Genomic DNA, 23,025 nt, shown 5'->3' with positions numbered 1-23,025 from the left:
TAGCTTATGTGGTTTTATTATCGGTTATTAGTAGCTCCCACAGTTCACTCAGATCCTATTTGCATTGACCACATTTCAGTATAGTTAGTATGCAGTCTTAGCATGTTATAAATCGGTCATTGCATTTAGTTAGCTCAACATTCAGTATCTATATCATGTTCAGGTTGTACTCTTGCTTTATTGCTTGTTCAGTTATATGTTTATTTTAGCTTTAATCTATCTTGCATGCTCAGTACCCTTCAAGTACTGACACATACGCTCAGTACCCGATCTTCAGTTCAGTAGCATCAGTGGTGAGTCCTCATTCTTCGAGGACTAGTGACATGTTTATTTTTATCCCTTTTAGCTTTATTTTCAGTTTTGCTATATCTAGTTATGGCATGTCCTAACATTTCTAGTCAGTTTAGAGGCTTATTTCAGACGTAGTTTGTTTCAGCTTTAGTCACAGAGTTTGTTTTCATTATTGTATTCAAACTCTCAGTTTCTTATATTTATATAGTATATGGGTATTCCCCATCATTTCAGACCTCTATATGATTTAGCTTCCGCACAGTTTTAATTGCTCAATTTATCTTTAGTATGCTTATGATTTTGCTAGCAGGGTTAGCTTGGGGTCGTTCGTGATCCTAGGTCCCGTGTCCGCGTCCAGGGGTAACCTCGGGGTGTGACAAATTTTGTAGAAGAGCATTATGTTTCAGTGTCCTAGGATGTCTGAAAAGCCGCACTAAGTAGAATCTTTTTCTTGGGTGTAAAGTGCACCACATTTAATGAGATGGAGGCTTCAAGGTGTTTTAGAAAAAAAAACTTCATTTTCTTGTTACTCTTATCGTGCATGAGGTATGATCCAACTTCTCATTCTAAATCCTTTGTTATGCATTTCAGATCATGACTGCTCATAGAGCTAATGCTAGGAATGCAAATGCCAGGAACGCAAACGCAGCTCCTCCAGTCCTAGATCAAGAAGTTTCGAATGCAGAGTTCGAAATGCAAACACAGCTTTCGCAAAGTTTTAAATGTAAATGTTGGGTCAGCTGCAGCTAGAGTGCGGGATTTTGTGAGGATGAATCCGCCAAAATTCTTAGGATCGTACGTTGATAAGGATCCCCAAAACTTCATTCATTAGGTCAAGAAGATCTTTGTAGTGATGCAAGTAACTGGGAATGATCGGGTTGCTTTAGCATCGTATTAACTTAAGGATGTAGCTCATATCTTGTATACTCAGTGGAAGGAGAACAGGGATACAGATGCAACTCCTATTACTTGGAATTGCTTTAGTGAGACCTTTCTGGACAGGTTTTTCCCAAAAGAGCTAAGGGAAGCGAAAGCTCGGGAATTTATGAACTTGAGGCAAGGTAACATGACGCTCCAAGATTATGGGCTCAAGTTTACCTAAATCTCCAGGTATGCTCCTCATATGGTCGCTGATTCTAGGGATCAGATGAATAAGTTTCTATATGGAGTGTCGGACTTAGTGAAAACACAGTGCATGAATGCTATGTTGCTGGAAAATATTAACATCTCTAGGCTCATGACTCATGCTTAGCAGGTTGAGGGTGATAAGCTTAGGGAACAGCCTAAGGAGAGTAAGAAAGCTAGGACATGAAACTATGACTATTCTCAACAGAAATTGGGTGGTGGAAATTGCTCGCAGTTTCAATAGAAGTCTTCAACTCCATCACCTTCATCAGCTAGTGTTCAATCTTCTAAGTTCCGCAACTATCAGAAAGGTAGGGCATCAAGCTCTAAGACTCAAGGTAGTGTTTGAGGTACCAGAACCTACCCAACTTGTCCGAGATGTAGTAAGAACCATACGAGCAAGTGTCTTGCAAGAAGGGAAGGATGCTTTGGGTGTGGTTAGTCTGGTCACAGGTTGAAGTATTGTCCTTCTAGACAGGGTCAAAGAGGTAATAATGTTAGAGCTCAGTCCACAACTTCAGCAGCACCAGCAGGTTGCCCGACTCAGCAAGGTAACACATTTTGTACAGGTGGAAGTCAGCGCCAAAGTAGGTTGTATGCTCTCCAGGCTCGCCAGGATCAGGAAGATTCTCCTGATGTAGTCACTGGTACGTTACAAGTCTTTGACCTTGATGTTTGCGCATTGTTAGATCCAGGGGCTACTTTGTCTTTTGTAACTCCTTACATAGTAGTCAAATTTGATGTTAGTCCAGAAACTCTCTCAGAACCGTTCTCAGTCTCTACTCCAGTCGATGACCTAGTTATAGCTAGATGGGTTTACATAAATTACCCTGTCACAGTCACTCAGAAAGTCACCTTAGTAGATCTCGTAGAGTTAGAAATGGTAGACTTTGATATCATTCTAGGCATGGATTGGTTACATTCCTATTATGCCTCAGTCGATTGTATAACCAGGATTGTTCGTTTTCAGTTTCCAGATAAACCAATCTTAGAATGGAAGGGTAGCAACTTAGCCCATATGGGTCAATTCATTTCTTACCTTAAGGCCAGAATGATGATTTCTAAGCGTTATATCTATCATATAGTTCAGGTTAAGGATTCAAGCTCCGAAACCCCAACTCTTGAGTCACTTCTAATAGTCAATGATTTTCCTAAAGATCTTCCAAGAGTTCCACCTGAAAGGGAAATTGACTTTAGAATTGATCTCCTTCCAGATACCCAGCCTATTTCTATTTCTCCATACAGAATGGCTCCAGCTGAGCTTAAGGAATTGAAAGAAAAGTTGAAAGACCTTCTAGATAAGGGTTTCATCAGACCTAGTATTTCTCTATGGGGTGCACCAGTGTTGTTCGTGAAGAAGAAAGATGGTTCTCTCAGAATATGCATTGACTATAGGCAGTTGAACAAGGTCACAATCAAGAATAAGTATCCCATCCCTAGGATTGATGAATTTTCTGACCAACTTCTGGGTGCTAGTCATTTCTCAAAGATAGACCTCAGATCTGATGAGATAGTGACATTCCGAAGACAGCCTTCAGTATGGTCATTATGATTTTGTAGTTATGTCATTTGGACTAACCAATGCTCCTACAGCTTTCATGGATTTAATGAATAGAGTGTTCAAGCAGTACTTGGACTTGGTCGTTATCGTCTTTATTGATGATATCCTTATCTACTCTAGGAATGAGGAAAAACATGCGAGTCATTTGAGGGTTGTCCTTTAAAGTCTCAAAGATCGCCAATTATTTGCTAAGTTCAGTAAGTGCGAATTTTGGTTACAGTCAGTTGTTTTTCTTGGGCATATAGTGTCTAGTGAAGGAATCCTGTAACACTTCGGAAAATGATAAGTTAAACTAGAGCCTAAACGTTAGGATGAATATCTTGAATAAGAGGTATAGGAGGCAAGGCCACGAGGCAAATGCCATGGCCAAGAGACCAAGCGAAAGCCAAAGGACAAGGCTGCCCCTAGCCTTTAGCAACTGCCTCAACCTTCACGAAAAGGACCACGAGTCGTGGTCCTCACCATAGCTCGTGAAGGTGGGTGTGGTCTTTCCTTGGCCATGAAAGTTTGGCCACCACTTTTCCTAGCTACTGCCTCAAACTTCACGACCCTCACCACGGTCCGTGGTCATACCACGACCATGGGAGGTGCTAGTCGAGTTTCCTTAGGCAAGGGAGCAAAAGACCCCAAGTGGCGAGGCTACTGCCTTAGGGACCATGAATCGTGTTCTTCACAACGGCTTGTGGAGCCCCTAGTGGTGATGCCTTGGGAGTGCAAGCCTTGTGCCACCTTGGAGGAGCTATTGCCTCAACCCTCCACGGGTATGACCACATGCCGTAGTCCACTTCACGAGCTGTGAAAGTGTCCGTGGAGATGACTTGGGCTTATGAGCAAAATTCCCCAAACACAAAGCCACTGTCACAATCTTCACGAGAGGAACCACAAGTCATGGTCCTCACCACGGCTCGTGAAGAAGGGTGTGGTACCGGGGCGTGTGTTTTTAATGAGTGTCATTTAAGTTTTTTTAATTTTTAAGTCCAATTAAAGTGGGTGTGTTTTGGCTATTTCGGAGGTAAAATATATATTGGTTTTTTGTCAAAATTAAAAAGACTTACTCATCAATACACAACACCCAAATATTTCCCCAAATTCCTTTTCTCTCCAATATTTCTCTCTATAGTCTCTCCATTGAATAACACCAAGAACTTGAAGAATAAGGCTCAAGAATCAATCTTCTCAACTCCAATTCATGGGCAAAGCTTCAATTAAGGTATGGGGACCTTGATTCATGGAACACTTTTCTCCATGAAGCCCTTTAACTATAATTTCAAAATTTGAGATATTGTTCAAAAACTAGGGTTTTCATTCTAGACATGGGTTCTTTCTAAAATCAATTTTTTTTTATGTTATATGCATTATATTAAGGATGATTTGATGTTTAATGGTGATTTTTATTGTAAAATTCCCCATGAACCCATGAACTACCCCATGACCCCAATTTCATGAATTGTGATGGGTGTAGTGATACAAGATGATTACTATGAATTGTTCCTATGTTAATCTAGTTATTGAATCTTGTTTTATTCATGCTTAAAGTAGTATTTCTAAGTTTGATTGTGAGACTTAGTTTATGACTCTTGAAGGGGGGTAAAATGTGAAGGTTTGTTCATGATTGATGATAGTTGTATGTGAACTTACAATTCATTTGAAAGGTAAAGATCTTATCACCATGGTGTAAATTGAGGTATTGTTGAAAGGTCAATTCTCCCCTTACCCTTTACATATATTCATGTATGACTTGTCTAAGATGGCCATAACATTGTTGTGTTGATTGAAAGGCTATTTCTCATGAAAACACTATAAATGTAATGTGAAAGTTCTACTCACATGTTAATGACGATTCTAAGGTTGAAAGTACATTCTCACCTTTAATGAATCTATGAACTATTTTGATGAATTGTTTTAAATGAAGGGTAGAGAATTCCTTCACACATGTAAATGAAATTCAACACTAGTTATGTATAATTTGGTAAACAATGCTTAGCACCGAGTGGATATGGAAAATGAGGTAAATACCTTTCCGTCAATGCAATAGGTTGGGTCATTTAAGTGAACTCATGAGATGGAAGCTCCTCCGCCAATGCAATTGGTCGGGTTTCTAGAAGAAATCTCCCTATCCCATAACTATGTGCCAACATAGGACTTTAGCTAGTGGATCCAACTTATAGCTATACATTTAGTTCTACCTTAGGCAAGTAGGACACCTTCTTTCGGTGTGGGGTTACACGTCACCGGATTCCATGTAGCTCACATGGTCTATGTCCGTTATGGCTATTATTCCCTATATGACAAGATAATGAATGAGACATGAACTAAACTATGACTTCTTGGTGAGTATACTTAGTAGGAGTGGGGGTATGGGACTTCACTTCTACATTGCACAAGTAGACTTAGTAGGATGTTATGGGATGGTTCCTTTATGATATGATGAGATATGAATGTATGCATATATGTTGAATGAATAGTTGATATGAATGACTTTCCTTACGTTCAAGTAATGTACATGACTAGTTCCTTACTTATGACTATTGATTATGATGAGGTCTAAAGATGATATGTATGACTAAGGTACCTTCAAAAGAGTACTTAGTATGGTTGGTATTATGGGTTGCCAACCATACATTGCACAAGTTTTCCTTAGGGGTTGCTAAGGTGATGACTTTAATATGTTATTGGTATAAATGTGATCTTGGCTTGTGTTTGACATTGAAGATTCATGTTGACTTCTAAACTTCACAAATGCATACTTTTCAAATAAAATGTCCTTTTTATCATATTTCAAGGATTTTATGTATGTTTCCATACCTAGAACTTTATGTGCTAACCCATTTCTTCTACATTTTGATAAGTGTAGGTTTCGGCTAGGTGACATACACTCTCTTTCTTGAAGAAGACTTGGATTGCTTATTACTAAGTTGTGGTGAGTCCTCAAGTTCGAGGATGGATTAGTCATTTCTTAGTTTCTATTGTAGTTCTTATATTGAGACGTTTATTGATGTAAAGGGCTAAGCCCCAAACTTTGTATTCCTATGTTTAGATAGTAAATGAGACATTCTAGATTCTTATGGTTTTATTTTATAAAAAGTGAAGTTAGACTTTGATTGTAAAAGTTTTAAATTTTTCCACATTATTTCTATGTCTTATGATGCTAGAGGCTTGCATGAGACCCCTTCAAGGTCGAGTGCGCCGTGTCTCATTCGGGGTCTAGACTCGGGTCGTGACAAACTTGGTATGAGAGCATAAGGTTTTGGGAATAATATTTAGGTTGATGTCTCATGAACCACGTCTAGTAGAGTCTTGATCATGACTGTGAAGCGAGCCACACTTATGAATGAGAGGCTAAAAGATGTTTAGGAAATTTCTATTTTTTCATTACTCTTTAGTCGTGCTTGGAGTCTTAACTCTATGATGTCCTTTCTCCTAACCCTTTTCTTGTGATTATAGGCAATGAATACAAGAAGTACTGATGCTAGGAGGGCAGTAGAGGAAAATGTGAATGAGGAGGTTCCCCCTCAAGCTCCTCAAGACCCTCAAGTTCCTAATGATGAAGGGGCTGTGACTAATGTGGAGATAAGGGAAGCTCTCCAAACTTAGACTCAACTCACGACAGTTCAAGCTCAAGCTGTCACCACTCAAGCCCAAGCCATAACGGCCCAAGCCAATCGAGAAGTTGGTCCCCGGGTAGAGCCCAATGTGAGTACCATGGCCTCATGGTTGAGAGAATTTACTAGGATGAACCCTCCTATCTTCTTGGGTTCCAAAATGAATGAAAACCCACAAGAGTTTTTGGAGGAGGTCACAAGATAGTGGAGGTTATGGGGGTCACTTCTATTAAGAAAGCCGAATTAGCTGGGTATCAATTGAAAGATGTGGCTCAAGTATGGTATACTCAATGGAAGGATAATAGGCCTTTAAGGGCAGGTCCCATAAGTTGGGCGGTATTCAAGAAAGCATTCCTTGATAGGTTTTTTCCAAGGGAAAAGAGAGAAGCAAAGGTGGAGGAATTTATCAAGCTTCGTCAAGGAGGTATGAGTGTCCAAGAATACACTTTGAAATTCACTAAGTTGTCCAAATATGCCCCTTCATTGGTGTCCAACCCAAGGGATGAGATAAATCCCTTTGTAACGGGTGTGTCTTATTCCATTAAGGAAGAATGTCGTGCAGCAATGCTCCATGACAACATGGATATCAAGGTTGGTATATGCTCAACAAGTTGAGGTGTCAAGGCTTAGGAAGAAGAATAGAGAGGTGAAGAGGCCAAGGCCCGATAATGGAAATTCTTCTAAGGGTAGGTTTGAAGGTCAAAGTGGACCAAGGTTCAAGAAGAGGTTCTCCAATCAAAGTTCATCCAATGTTCCAAAGACCAACAAAGATAGGGTGTCTAACCCTGAGCCTCAAGGAGCCAATAGGGGTGGATCTTCCATGGAGAGGCCTACATGTGTAGAGTGTGGTAAGAAGCATGAGGGAAAATGTCTTGCCAGTATGGGTATGTGCTATGGATGTGGAAAAAGTGGGCACCAATTGAAAGATTGTCCAACCAGTGCGGCCAAGGGGTGATAGGCCAATCAAGCTCCTCCAAGTGGTTCTAATGTCGATGCTCCCAAGAAGAATCACTTTTATGCCCTCCAATCTAGAAGTGATCAAAGAGGGGTCCCCTGACATTGTTACCAGTATGTTGCAAGTATTTTATGCATTATTAGACCCCTGTGCCACTTTATCTTTTGTTACCCCTTTTGTGGCTATGAAATTTGGAGTGCCTCCCGAAGAGTTAAAAGAACCTTTTTCCGTGTTTACCCCGATAGGTGATTCGGTTGTAGGTAAAAGAGTGTATAGGAGATGTCGTATCTCTTTGTCTCATAGAGTCACTTTGGTTGATTTGATAGAATTAGATATGTTGGACTTTAATGTCATCTTGGGGATGGATTGTCTTCATGCGTGTTTTGCTTCCATTGATTGTAGAACTCGGGTAGTGAAGTTTCAATTTCCAAATGAGCCGGTTTTAGAATGGAAGGGGGGAAATTCAATCCATGGAGGTCGATTCATTTCATGTCTAAAAGCTAGTGAAATGATTTCTAAGGGTTGTGTCTATTATTTTGTTAGGGTTATGGACTTTGAGTCTGAGACTCTTTCTTTAGAGTTGGTCCCCGTAGTGAGAGAGTTTTCGGAAGTCTTTCCCGATGGCTTGCCTAAAATTCCTCTCGAACGGAAAATAGACTTCGGTATTGATCTTTTTTCTGATACTCAACCCATATCAATTCCCCCTTATCGGATGGCTGCAGCCGAATTAAAAGAATTAAAGGCACAACTCAAGAATTTGCTAAACAAGGGTTTTATTCAACCAAGCATATCTCCATGGGGTGCTCTGGTATTATTTGTGAAATGAAAGATTGGTCCCTTATGATGTGTATTGATTACCGCCAATTGAAAAAAATCATTATAAAGAATAAGTACCCTCTCCCTAGAATTGATGATCTGTTTGACCAACTCCAAGGGGCGAGTTACTTTTTAAAGATTGACCTAAGGTCGGGCTACCACCAACTTAGGGTCAGAGAGGTTGACATTCCTAAGACAGACTTTCATACAAGGTATGGTCACTACGAATTCCTAGTCATGTCTTTTGGTCTAATAAATGCCCCAGCGGCATTTATGGACCTAATGAATAGGGTGTTTAGGCAATATCTTGATTCGTTTGTGATCATTTTTATTGACGATATTTTGATTTATTCAAGGAGTGAGGGTGATCATATGAAGCATTTGAGGATAGTATTGTAAGTCCTTAAAGACCACCAATTATATGCTAGGTTTAGTAAGTGTGAGTTTTGGCTAAGGTCGGTTGCTTTTCTTGGACATATTGTGTCGGACAAGGGTATTGAAGTTGATCCTCAGAAGACGGATGCAATCAAGAGTTGGCCTAGACCTTTATCTCCTATCGATATTCAAAGTTGTTTTGGGTTTGGCCGGTTATTATCGGAGATTTGTAGAGGGATTTTCCTCTATCGCTTCTCCATTGACGGCCTTAACTCAAAAGAAGGCTAAATTTGTGTGGTTGGAGGCTTATGAGAAAAGCTTCCAAGAATTGAAAGAAAGGCTTACCTCCGCTCTGGTGTTGACGTTACTGGAGGGTACCAATGGGTTTCTGGTATATTGTAACACTTCTTGAGTGGGTTTGGGATGTGTCCTCATGTAACGGGGTAAAGTGATCGCTTATGCTTCAAGGCAACTGAAGGTCCATGAGAAGAATTACCCGACTCATGACCTTGAATTAGCGGCGGTTGTATTTGCTTTGAAAATATGGAGACATTACTTATATGCGGTCTATGTAGATGTGTTTACCGACCACAAGAGTCTTTGATATGTGTTTAGCAAAAAAGATTTGAATCTCCGACAAACAAGGTGGTTAGAAATTTTGAAAATTATGATATGAGTGTCCTTTACCACCCCGACAAAGCTAATGTAGTTGTGGATGCCCTAAGTAGATTGTCCATGGGTAGTGTGGCTCATGTAGATGAATAAAATAAGGAATTAGTTTGTGATGTACATAGGTTGGCTCGGTTATGTGTTCAACTAGTGGATTCCACCAAGGGTGGAGCTGTGCTTCATCATAGTTCCGAATCATCCTTGGTAGTTGATGTGAAGTCTAAGCAACACCTTGATCCTAATTTGATGGAGTTGAAAGAATTGGTTCTCAACAAGTCCATTGAGGTTTTCTCCCAAGGGGGAGATAGGGTGCTTAGGTACCAAGGTAGAGTGTGTGTTCCAGATATTGATGGTTTGAGGGAGAAAATTCTAGAAGAAGCTCATGGTTCGCGATATTCTATTCATCCAGGAGCCACCAAGATGTACCGTGACCTATAAGAAGTCTATTAGTGGAATGGTATGAAGAAGGATATAGCGGGTCTTGTGTCCAAATGTCTGAATTTTCAACAAGTTAAGGCCGAATATCTAAAGCCAGGAGGTTTGCTCCAAGATATAAATATTCCCACTTGGACGTGGGAGGAGGTGAATATGGATTTTGTTGTGGGTTTGCCTCGTACTCGATGGCAACATAATTCTATTTGGGTCATTGTTGATAGGATGACGAAATCAGCCCATTTCATTCCCATCAAGGTTACTTTTTCGGTGGAAGACTATGCCAGGTTGTACATCAAGGAGGTAGTGAAGTTGCATGGAGTTCCTTTGTCCATCATTTCGGACCAGGGTGCTCAATTTACTTCACATTTTTGGAAGGTGTTCCAACAAGTCTTGGTACCAATGTTAAACTTAGTACCGCTTTCCACCCTCAAATGGATGGTCAAGCCGAACGCACCATTCAAACCTTAGAGGAAATGTGGAGGGAGTGTGTGATTAATTTCTAGGGTAATTGGGACGATCATCTTCTCTTGATAGAATTTACCTACAACAATAGCTACCACTCAAGCATTGCTATGGCTCCGTTTGAAGCACTTTATGGCAGGAGGTATAGATCACCAGTGGGTTAGTTTGAAGTTGGTGATTGGGTCTACTTGAAAATCTCACGTATGAAAGGTGTGAATAGGTTTGGTAAAAAGGGGAAGCTTAGTCCCCGGTATGTGGGCCCTTTTCAAATCTTGCAATGTGTTGGCAAGGTTGCATATGAATTGGACATGCCAAGTGAGTTGGCTCCAGTTCACCGGGTGTTCCATGTTTCCATGCTCAAGAAATGCATTTGTGATTTGGTATCCATCCTTCCTTTAGAGGGTTTAGGAGTTGATGAGAACCTTTCCTATGAAGAAGTTCCGGTTGAGATTATTGACCGGCAAGTTAAGAAGTTAAGAAACAAGAAGTAGTTTTTGTTAAGGTTATATGGAGGAATCACTTAGTTGAGGGTGCTACATGGGAGGCCAAGGCCGATATGAAGTCCCATTATCCTCATCTTTTTCCTTGTACCCCTATTCAAGCTTGAGGTAAATAGTTTCTTGAGTTTGGTGTTTTGGAAATCATTTGTGCTATCAGTTGTCTTTGTGATTTCCTTATGTTGTGCATGTTCTTGTGAGAATTCATGTTTAGCAAATATTGAGTTTTCATGATTTATATGTTCCTTACATTGGTTTGCACTTTAGTATGATAATTGCATATTTGACTTCATGAGGATAATTGATGAACATGATTAATGATGTGTTGATGAAATGGCATATTGACTCTATAATGTTGTGTTGAGCTCAATCTAAGTTGGAAAAGGTAGTTCCTCCTATGATCATGTGGCATTATAAGTTTGGTGCATGAAAAGTTGTGGACTAAGTTCTTACTTTCTTTTGAATGCATTGCTAATGTCTTGAGATTGAGTTGATGTTTCCTCATTTCATTGTGTATTGTTTTGATGTTGGGCTGCTAGTCTTGAGTCTTTATTTCTATAAGGTGTCTAGTTAACCATTCAAGGACGAATGTTCCTAATGAGGAGATAATGTAACACTCCAAAAAATGATAAGTTAAACTAGAGCCTAAACGTGAGGATTAACGTCTTGAATGAGAGTTATAGGAGTCAAAGCCATGAGGCAAGCGCCATGGCCAAGGGACCAAGCCAAAGCCAAAGGCTAAGTCTGCCCGTAGCCTTTAGCTACTGCCTCAAACTTCACGAGAAGGACCACGAGTCGTGAAGGTGGGCGTGGTCTTGCCTTGGCCATGAAAGTTTGGCCACCACTTTTCCTAGCTACTGCCTCAAACAGCACGGCCCTCACCACGATCAGTGGTCATGACCACAACCATGGGAGGTTCTCGTGGAGTTGCCTTAGGCAAGGGAGCAAAAGGCCCCAAGTGGCGAGGCTACTGCCTCAAGGACCACGGGAGGGACCACGGCTCGTGGTCATCATCACAGCTCGTGGAGCCCCTTGTGGTGATGCCTTGGGCGTGCAAGCCTTGTGCCACCTCAACCCTCCATGGGACTGACCACGTGCGTGGTCTACTTCACAAGCCATGAAGGGGCCCGTGGAGATGACATGGGCTCATGAAACAAATGCCTCAAACACCAAGCCACTGTCCCAATCTTCACGAGAGGGACCACGAGTTGTGGTCCTAACCTCAGCTCGTAAAGATGGTCATGGCACCTGGGCGTGTGTTTTTAATGAGGGTCATTTAAGTCTTTTAAATTTTAAGTCCAATTAAAGTTGGGGTGTTTTGTGTATTATGGGGATAAAATATATATTGGTTTTAAGTCAAAATTCACAAGACTTACTCAATAATTCACAACACCCAAATATTTCCCCAAATTCCTCTTCTCTCCAATATTTCTCTCTCCATAGTTCCTCCATTGAAGAACACCAAGAACATGAAGAATAAGGCTCAAGAATCAATCTTCTCAACTCCAATTCGTGGGAAAAGCTAATATTAAGGTATGGGGACCTTTATTCATGGAATACTATTCTCCATGAAGCCCTTCAACTCTAATTTCGAAATTTGGGATATTGTTCAAAAATTAGGGTTTTCATTTTAGCCATGGGTTCTTTCTAAAAAATGATTTTATTATGTTAAATGCATTATATTATGGATGATTTGATGTTTAATGGTGATTTCTATTGTCAAATTCCACATGAACCCATGAACTACCCCATGACCCCAATTTCATGAATTGTGATGGGTGTATTGATACAAGATGATTACTATGAATTGTTCCTATGTTAATCTAGTTATTGAATCTTGTTTTATTCATGATTAAAGTTGTATTTCTAAGTGTGATTGTGAGATTTGGTTCATGACCCTTGAAGGGGGGTAAATTGTGAAGGTTTGTTGATGATTGATGATAGTTGTATGTGAACTTACAATTCACTTGAAAGGTAAAGATCTTATCACCATGGTGTAAATTGAGGTATTGTTGAAATGCCAATTCTCCCCTTACCCTTTACACATATTCATGTATGACATATTTAAGATGGTCATAACATTGTTGTGTTGATTGAAAGACTATTTGTCATGAAAACACTATAAATGTAATGTGAAAGTTCTAATCACATGCTAATGACGATTCTAAGGTTGAAAGTACATTCCCACCTTTAATGAATCTATGAGCTACTTTGATGAATTGTATTGAATGAAGGGTAGATCATTCATTTACACATGTAAATGCAATTCAAGACTTATTATGTATAATTTGGGAAATAATACTTAGCACCAAGTGGATATGGAAAATAAGGTAATGGTCCTTCTATCAATGCAATACGTTGTGTCATCTAAGTGAACTCATGAGATGGAAGCTCATCCGCCAATGCAATAGGTCAGGTTTCTAGAAGCAATACCCCTATCCCATAACTATCTGCCAACATAGAACTTTAGATAGTGGATCCACCTTATACTGTAACACCCCGTAGAACCTAGTAAGACCTAGCTAAGGCTTGACTAAATCTAGTAGGTTGCACTAGAGCCTCACATGTTAGTTTATAGTTGGAAACTTTTTTAAATGATGAAAAATGGATTTTGAAGTTAGTTTGAGGAGATTGGAGGTCAAACGTCAAGAAACGACTATAACGTCCGAAAACTAGTCATTTGAACTAGTGAGTTGAAGGGGTCTTGTCGTTGAAGTTTGGAGTGTTGTTTGAGGGTGAAAACCTGTAGAAGTGACTCTCATACTTAGATAGACATGTTTAGGGGTTAAATGTCTGGGTAAGACTCCCCAAAGAGCATTCAAGGGGTTCTTGAGGAGGACCCCAAAACAGTCCCCCAAAGCTTCCTGGATAGCATGGTCTGTTTTTTTTTTGTGGTGATCTACGAAGACAAACCACGCCCCGTAGACAATACCACGGTCCGTGGATGGACCTCGTAAGTCCATACTTAGTTTCTCCTTGGGCCTGCAGCATTTAGAGCCACAGTCCCAAACCACGGAAGCCAACCACGGCTAGTAGATTGGTCTACGGTCCGTGGAAGGCTGTCCGTAGGTCGGGGTGTGTGTTGGCAATTTTGTTTCGAGTTAAGGGTTAGTTCATTGATTATTTAATTAAGTGGGGGTTAAGGGAGGTCAGTTAGGTGGTTAATTAATGACCTATATAAACTTATAAGTCTCTAAACTAATCCATTAAGTCACAACAAGTCAAAATCCCAAATCAAAACTCAAATCCCATTTCCCTCCCAAAGTCATCTCTCCAAGAACACCATTGAAGAACAATGAAGAAACCAAACTAGGGGCTTGAAGATGGAGGCTTTATCTTAGGATTTTCGTGGGTTTCTACACTTAAGGTATGGTGGTTTTCATCCATGGGTAGTTATCACCCATGGAGCCCTCTCAAAAGCTTTCAATTAAATTCTAGAGATCTTCAAAAGCTAGGGTTTCAACTTAACCCCATCGATTCCTTTCAAAGTTGTTCTAAAAGATTGATTTACGTTTGTTATGGATTATATTACTGATTTAAGATGATTTTAACTTGAATTCCAAAGAATCCATGAGTTTTCCCCTAACCCTAGCTATGGCTTGTTTCTACAATATGAATGCGATTAGAAGTTGATTCAATTGAATGAATAGAAGTTGATTATCATGTAATTTCATGATCTAAGTATAATTCTACATGTATTATTGGTTAACCTATGAATCTAAGATGAAATTGACATGATCTAGGGTTATTTCATAGAGAGGAAAATTGAGGGGTTAAATGTGATCTTTTAGGATTGATGATCTTCTTGTTTAATTGCCTTAGATTAGATCACCTAGACATGAATTGATCACGATGAACCTTGTAGACCTAGATTAACTTGATTATGATCATATTTGGTATACTGTTTGTTTATGATGTTCTTCTATCTAAATGTGCCAAATCTAAGATAATAGACTTGATCTTGACTCTTGGCCTTGAAGGACAATCTATGGAGGTATGTTATGATGAAGTTATATTATATGAATTATTGATCCACCTATGGTGGATGTGCTTACTTATCATGTATCCTTTGTATGAATGGATTGATCCACTTATGGTGGATGTGCTTACTTGCCAATATGAATTGTAGTGTTGAGATAAGGTCTATCTTCCCTTCAATCGAAGATATGACTAAGTATGATACGTTATGAATATGAATGATATGTTATGATCATGGTAGTATTGGTATGTTGAATTGTATGTGGTGCTATTGTGGAAGGACCCTACCCACATATCCCTCTATATGAGTATATGATTCTTTACATGTCATGAATGACCTACTTGAATGATGAATGTATCCATGTCTATTGAATAAATATTAGCTATGTGATTTACATGGTCTAAGATCCTTAAATGCAATATATGTGAATTGTGCATGAGTTGGGATATTATGTACATGTTACCCCCTTGAGAAGGGAGGTGTCTATGATGTTAGTGTTGTCGTTGTTGTTGTTGTCCCATTGTGAGAACAATCATGCGCACACACAATCCATGCATAAACATGAATATGATGTGTCTATGGTGTCAATTGAAAGGATAATTCTTATATGCACATTTATATACTATTATGCATGAAATGTACATGACCATGATGATATGACTATGTACGATATGATATGATTAAGTACGATATGCTACGACTACACATGATAAGTTAAGATTATGGTAGTAATGTTTTGTTGTATGAAAGGTTATTCTCATGAACACACTACGAATATAATGTGAAAGGTTTAATCACATGTTGATGGTTCTAAGGTTGAAAGGACATTCTCACCCTATTAATCTTTGAGCTATTATGATATGATGTTGGTTTGAGTGTCTAGTGCATTCTTTCACTAACTTAAACTTAAAAAAAGACTTAATGTAACTCTTAAAAGGAATTATGCTTAGCACCGAGCGGACATTAAAGTGAGATGAGAGGCTTTTACGTTTAGAAAGTCCGGCTTCCCAATGTATGTTGTCTCATGGGATGGAAACCTTCTACATTTAGAAAGTTCGGGTTTCTAGTAGCAATCCCCAAATCCCATAACTACGTGCCCCCTAGGTCATAGCTAGTGGATCCATATAGAAGCTATTATGTATGTTCTACCTTGGCTAGTAGGACACTCTCTTTTCGGTGTGGGAGTAGAACACCGTATTCCATGTAGCTTACATGGTCTATGTTGGTTAAGGATATTATCCCTAAATGATACAAATACGAGCTATGATAAGAACATGGACTCTAATTGTGAATTCTTAATAGGTACTACTTAGTATGAGTGAGGGTATGTGACTTCACCCATACATTGCACAAGTTGACCTTACGAGGGGTTATTGTTAGATCGCCTTGTGTAATGAAGACTTATGAATTATGTATGTGTGATATGAATGAATGCTAAGGTTGACTTTACTTATTACAAGTTATGATTATGAATGTCTCCTTATTTATGTATGTTGTCTATGAATGAATCAAAAGTAAGATATGTAAGTTGTTGGTGATCTAAATGTGATACTTAGCATTTGATACGTTATGGGATCTTACCTTTGCATTGGACTAGTATGACTTTGGGGTGCTTATATGTTAGTATGAACTTATGTTAAGTATGGAAATGGTGGCCTTGAAGTGATACTTAGTGTAGGTAGGACTATGGACCCTATCTATGCATTACACAAGTAGAGCTTAGGGTTACTTATGTGGTTGTTCTATTATGATGTTATGATCTTCATATGTGACTATGCATGTGCATTATGTCTTGTAATAGATGGTATGTGCATTATGACTATGTTTGGAGACTATTCTTACGGTAATGTTGATATCCTTGTGCTTTGATGAACTATATGTAAGTTGTTTATGACTTGTGTTCTCCAACTCTTTCAAGAAAGATGTTCAATAGTGCATAGCATGGGTTTTAACTAAAATGTCCCCTTTATAGCATGTTTTAAATGTTCTTATGCATAGCTACCATACTTAGTTCATTCTTGTGCTAACCTATATTTCTATGTTTTCTATAAATGTAGGGGGGTTGGTTCATGGAGATAGGATCTATTCGTTCAAGCTTGGGATAAGTGATCCTCCAAGCTAGTTGATGAGTCCTCAAGTTCGGGGACAAATATCTTACTTAGTAAATGCCTTAGTAGTTTCTTTATAGTTTTATTTTAGAACTATGCAAGGGTTGTAAATGAGACAGTGTTTAGACTCTTTTTAACTTTATAGAAATGACTTCGATTGTTGAAGAAAAAGTTTCAAATTTTCCACATTTATTCTATGACATATGCAATAATGTATGTTAAGGTCTTGTATGAGACCCCTTCGGGGTCAAGTATGCCATGTCACGTGTAGGGGGTAGTCTCAAGTTGTGACAACTTGGTATCAGAGCATAAGGGTTTTAGGATAATTTTATGTGCATTTCTCATAGGCCACATCGAGTAGAATCTTGTTTATAATTGTGAAGCGCGCCACACTTATGAATGAGAAACTATAAGATGCTTAAGATTCCATTTCTTTATTACTCTTGACTCGTTCCATATAGCCTAACTCTATAAGATCTCTCTCTTCTCCCTTGTCCGGTGGTTTTCTAGAGGTGACTACTTGAGAGGGTAAATGCTTCTATGATGGAGGGAGAAAAGGATAGAGGTGATGGCAAGGATGGTAATATGACTTGGTAAGACTTGATATGATAGGTATGGATGAAGTCCTTTGGCATAGATGGATTATCTTAGGGTTTTGTGTTATGATTGATAGTAAGTCATGATTAGTTTTTGGAGTATGTTGAAAGAATGTTGTGATATAGGTGCTTTGGAATTACCTAGGATGTGTAAGGTGAGTAGATTCCTCTTAAAAAGGGGTAGAAGTTTCATCCACCTTGATTTATAAATCATCTTGGGTGATGAGTAGAAAGGTTTGAGTGATGACTTGTTCCGACCTTAGAATTAAAGGAAGTGATGTTTAAGAGAGCTTTTGTAAGTTTGTCTCCTATGTGAGGGATAATGTGCTTAGATAAAAGATTGTTGTTTACCCTTGATGCTATTAGTGAGGTTTGCTTAAATTTTCACGTTATGAGTTGTAGTGAGTTTGAGAAACTTAGAACCGGAGTGGTAGACTCATATGAGACCTTGAGTGATATCCTAGTTGAAGGCCTTAGAAAGGGATGCTACTAGGGTTGACTTGGAAGACTTTTTGGATGGAGGTACCGGTATGTTGGTAATTTTATGTGAGAATAAGTGTTGTGTTGAGTTCTGGTATTACCTCATCTTGTATGATGCCTTATGAGGTTATAAGGCTTAGAGTTCTCCGGATGAATAAATAGAGCCCTTTTAAAATTTTTCCGCGGTTAATGGTTTAAAGTTAGTAAAAAGGGTTTATGGAGGATATCTTTTACCTTGTTCCCTAGAAATACTCTTGTTGACTTGGTGGAACTTGGCATGTTAGACCTTGATGTGACTCTTAGTATGGATGAGTTGCATACATGGTGTGTTTTTATTATTGATAGGGCCCGGAAAGTTAGAAGAATATGGGACTCTTGAATATGTATTAGTTATCACCTTTTGAGTAAGATGGCAATCTAGTACAAATGCTTTCTTTTTAAAGATCTAGTACTTGTTGTCTCATGTGAGGATGGTATTGCTAGATGTTGAGGACCATAGACTTTTGCAAAGATGGCAAAATGTGAGTTTGGTTATGTCTTTAGGAGTGCTTGAATGAAGTTTTCTGAGGGTTGTAGTGAGGGCATCCTCCTTAGGAGGGGATGGTGTGCTTAGAAAGCATGACTAGTTGAAATCCCGACGCCCTCATCTCTTTCTTTCATTCCTAGTCGAGCGTGAGACAAAGAGTTCCTAGTTGGGCTTATGTTATGTTTAGGAGTCATGTGTGATTTATATGATCTCATAATTTCCAAATTATATGCATTTTCTTGAAGATTCATGTTTTAAGACAAAATAACTTTTCATGTCTCATGTTCCTCATGTTGATAGGCAAATAGAGTATGTAGCGTATGTGATTCATGAGGTGGATGGTTTAAATGTGCTTTTAAGAAGTAATTGCATAGTTGTCTTAAGATGATATGATAAGCATGTTTTGAGTTGGAGAAGGAAATTCCTCCAATGAAATGAAATATGTCTAAGTTACATGCATAATGAGTTTGTAGAGGTAGTCCCTATTTTCTCATGTTGTATGAAGTATGTTTGAGATGGAGATTCTCTCCTAAGTTGTGCATTGTGTGTAATATTGCATACTTGACTTCATGATATGAATTAGTAAACATGCTTAGGTGTGTTTTTATGAAATAGCATGTTAGTTCCTTATGTGGTGTTAAATTTGCTTAGAGAGTGGAGGAGGTAGTTCCTCCCATGTTTATGTGAATTAATGAGGTTTGTGCATTTCCAAAAAAAAAAAGTTGTGTTTTTGAATAAATATGAGTTTGTGTGAATTGTTTTCTTCATGCTATAGTGCATTGATTAGGAGTGATCTATTGTACTATGTGAATATAAGATTTATGAACATGAACCATGATTAGGAGGTATGTATGTGGTATGTAAATGGAACTACAATCATGACTCTTTGATGTGTTGCTTGGCACATGTGGGGACTTAGGACTTCAATATGTGCACATCAAGTGGACGATAAGAAGCTATGTGTAACACCCCCGAAATTTTTTGAGCTAAGACTTGAACCATCCTTCGTTATTAATAGGATTTTACCAAGGAATTAAAATTTCTTAAGTGTTAAGTTCACTAGATGTAGCACCTTGAGTTCGAAAAAGAACTAAATTGGAAATAGGAAAATCTGAAATTTTGCAAGTTATGCTTAAGTTATGAGTTTTGGGTCAACTTGAATTGATCATAACTACTAGCACAAGATGAGTTAGATGTGCTACAAGATACTGTAGGAAATACCTTTGAATTATCTGTCCAACGCCGCCGAGTTTGCTATGTTTCGAGGTGGGATGGGTGAGATATGGCCTTTTGAAGTTAGGTTGTCCAGTTAAGGAAAGTTAGCCAAAAATAGTAAGGGGTATTTTGATCTTTTACTTACCAAATCAGATTTAATTCATTTTTAGTAATATTTTAGGGGTCTAATCTGACTAGGTTTAGTTTTATAATCCTAGTTTACGCCTAGGGTTTTAGTTGAGAGTTCAAGAAGAGAAAAGAAGAGAAAAGAGGAGAAAAGGGGAGAGGATCAAGCGTTCGTCGAGATTCTTGCATCTTATTGTGGATTTTCGCCATGGGTTTAATCCCTAAGAGGTATGTAAGCTTCCATAGTATTGGGTTTGTTCAAACACACGTCAAACATGTTGTTTTCAGCGCAAAATTTCATTCTTGAAGTTGAAAGATTTGAGTTATTGATAGGTATTCTTGAAGTTCATTCTAAATTTTGTTGTGTTGGGTTTTGATGATTTCTTGAGATCAAAGTGATTGTTTTAAGGGATGTATTGAGTAGATTAGAGTGTACTTATGTTAATTAATTGATTCTAAGTGATTGTGGAAGAAACCGTTCGATTCTAGGCAAGTTTGGGTGAGAAAACTAGTAAAGAAATTAGTCGGGTTTTCTAGGTTGGGGCTTGGCATGTCACACCAGCCAGAGCTCCCCAAAGTAGGCTCCAAAGTTTAGGGGATGGCACTCCGCGCCACCCATTGCCCCAAGGTCGCCTGCCCCGTCCAGTTTGCAATTGGTTTCTCCGTTTGAGTTCTTTCGAAGGGCACCTTCACTCTTTTTCGATTCAAACTACTCTAAGCTACTTTTGAACACCCAAAATCATTCCTAACATGTTCATAACCTTGAATTCATAATTCAAATTCAAATTAGAGTTGAGAGTTAGTTTTTAAGAATTTTTTTGAACATTCTAAGAAACACCCCTTTGAGTCCTTTTGTGGAGTCTTCTACAACTTCCAGTAACTTGTTCAAAGACTGAAGTAAGTGAGAATGAAAATGAGGAAAATGAATTCATGATTCTACACTATCATATATATCCATCATATGATGAACCATTACTCTTGAATTCGTAATTCACATTCACGAAAGAGTTAAGAGTAGAGTTCAAGAAAGTTTTGAGTTCAATTGTGAATCCTTGGAGATCCATAGTGGAGTTATATTTTGAGAAATTAAGTATGAGAATGAGAAGAGTTGTATACACGAGTTCCATAATGTTATGTAGACCTACGAGTCAAGTCGTTCATGCCCATAAATTCTGCATGAACTCCAGAAGTTGAGTATCTATGAGAGGAGTAATTTCTTCATGTCCTAAGTCTTAAGTATTGAGTTTCTAGCCCATTTGAGATTATATTCCTAATCATGAGACTATTACATGTTACCCATGAAGTCCTTGAGTTGGGTTATTCATGTCCATAATTCTGCATGAATCCTATCAGTCGAGTAGTCTTGAGATGAAATGTATCTTTGAGTCCTTGAGTTGAGTAGTTCATGTTCATAATTCCTCATGAACCGTCTGAGTTGAGCATTATTGAAGTGAGTAGTATCATTGAAGTTTTTGAGTTCCAAGTATTGAGTTCTGTCTATGGTTATTGAAAACCTTGCATTGAGTCGATCACGTCCATAATTCGGCATGAATCATATTTTAAGAAGTCTTTTACAAATGTTTTAACTTTGTTTTAAGACTTAAGCTTTGAGTTAAGTAAAGAGTAAAAGTAAAGTTCATTTTCTTTAACATGATATATGGGAACTAAGTATTCCCAAGAATAAATGTTTTCACATTTAAGATGAGAGGAAACTGAGATTTCCAAAGGAGTTTCGAGCAAGAAAGCACTACTTGAAATTGGACCTATGGCAATAGTTTTTTTTGCTACTGGTAAAAAACTGTTGCGATAGAAAGTCAATGGCTTAAACCATTGCTTAAGGATATTGCCCTATTATCACACTTATTTAATTAAACTGTTGCATCAACAGAAAAACTATTGCGATAGAGTTAGCTATTGCAACACTTATAATATTCGTTACAGTAGTTATCTCTATAGCTACAATTAATTAATAAAATTATGTATGGCAACGCTTTATATTTGGTGCTATTTTTTTCTTATATAATTAGGGCTTTTGTACCTCCTGTATCCATTTATCTCTTTTGCCATGGAATCCTCAGCATCTTCTTCTTATTCGTTAAACCACACTGGAGCAAAGCACTTGTATCCAATTTTTTTGCTCATGTCGTCATCTTTGCTGATGAAACAGAGGTAAGTTTCATCTGAATTTGTAAGTATATATTTGAAGAGATTAGGGTTTCAAATCTATTGGGTAGATATAGTATGTTGATGAAATTTGCAAGTTTAGATACTAAAACAGATTTGATTCTTTATTTTTGTACTCTTTATTTTTTTTACCGTGTTTGTCTGCAATTGTTTGAGGTAATTAGTCCTTGTATTCTTTCAAATGAAATTTGTGGAACTCAGTTCGTGACTCCTTCAATTTGGTCTTCACAGGAATTGATAGACACCCTAAACTAACCCGTAACTCCAAATAAGCGAAGAAGGGGAAAGGGGAATTTTATTTTCCATTTGATTCACACTTGAAGTATCATTCTCCTATCACCATGCTCAGATTGAGCACCAAGTTTCAGGTCTTCTTTCTGGGAATTAGGAAATCAAATTTGGAGAAAGCGACCATTAATAATTTTTCTACGATAAATCCAAACATCAAAACATCATATTGAGCACCAAGTTTTAGGTCTTCTCTTGCTTTGCTCCTTCACTATCTTTTCATGGTTTATTATATTTTGAGGACTATTGCCTTCTTTAGTTTGTTAATTGCATGTATTGGCACTTGACAGTGTCGTCGTATGTAACAATGGAATAAATTCCAGCAGAACTAAGTGCTCTTTTGTTACGTTTAACAAAGGTTACGTACTTGCTTAGTTGGAGTTCTATTTGGAATCAGCTTTAAAATTCAATCTATGTAACATGGTTTTTCTCATTTATTTATTGCTAGTTTCTACATGTAATATGGTACTTCTAAGAAGATTTTAGTTATAAAAGTAATATGCTATAACAGTGCTAGCATCTTGTTTAAGCTTGATTAAACCTGTTTCATGAAATGACAAACATGCCACATCTTTTAAATGTACTTGTGAATTTGGAAATTTATTACTAATGTAGAAAACTAAGTTTTGCTTTGCTTTCTGTTTTGCAGTGGAGGAGAGAAGTTGTGTTTGCTGGATTTGAGGTGCCTATCCAAATGGATGTTTCTATAGAGAAAATGAATTTTGAGGTTCTAGG

The 23,025-nt window shown here is 38.2% G+C and overlaps 1 long non-coding RNA gene across 1 annotated transcript in view; it reads left to right on the top strand.

Moving 5' to 3' along the window:
- The first annotated feature begins 22,275 nt into the window (after window positions 1-22,275).
- The window catches only part of LOC125869231 (uncharacterized), a 1,347-nt gene continuing 597 nt past the window's right edge, over window positions 22,276-23,025 (top strand). Inside the window, exons 1-2 of the long non-coding RNA XR_007446787.1 lie at window positions 22,276-22,477; window positions 22,940-23,025. The exon at window positions 22,940-23,025 is cut by the window's right edge and continues 33 nt beyond it. This is a non-coding gene — a long non-coding RNA (uncharacterized LOC125869231). The remainder of the gene's footprint in view (window positions 22,478-22,939) is intronic.

Source organism: Solanum stenotomum, chromosome 6, assembly GCF_019186545.1.
Source record: "Solanum stenotomum isolate F172 chromosome 6, ASM1918654v1, whole genome shotgun sequence".
NCBI classification, from domain to species: Eukaryota; Viridiplantae; Streptophyta; class Magnoliopsida; order Solanales; family Solanaceae; genus Solanum; species Solanum stenotomum.
This window is presented reverse-complemented; position numbering and strand designations above follow the sequence as displayed.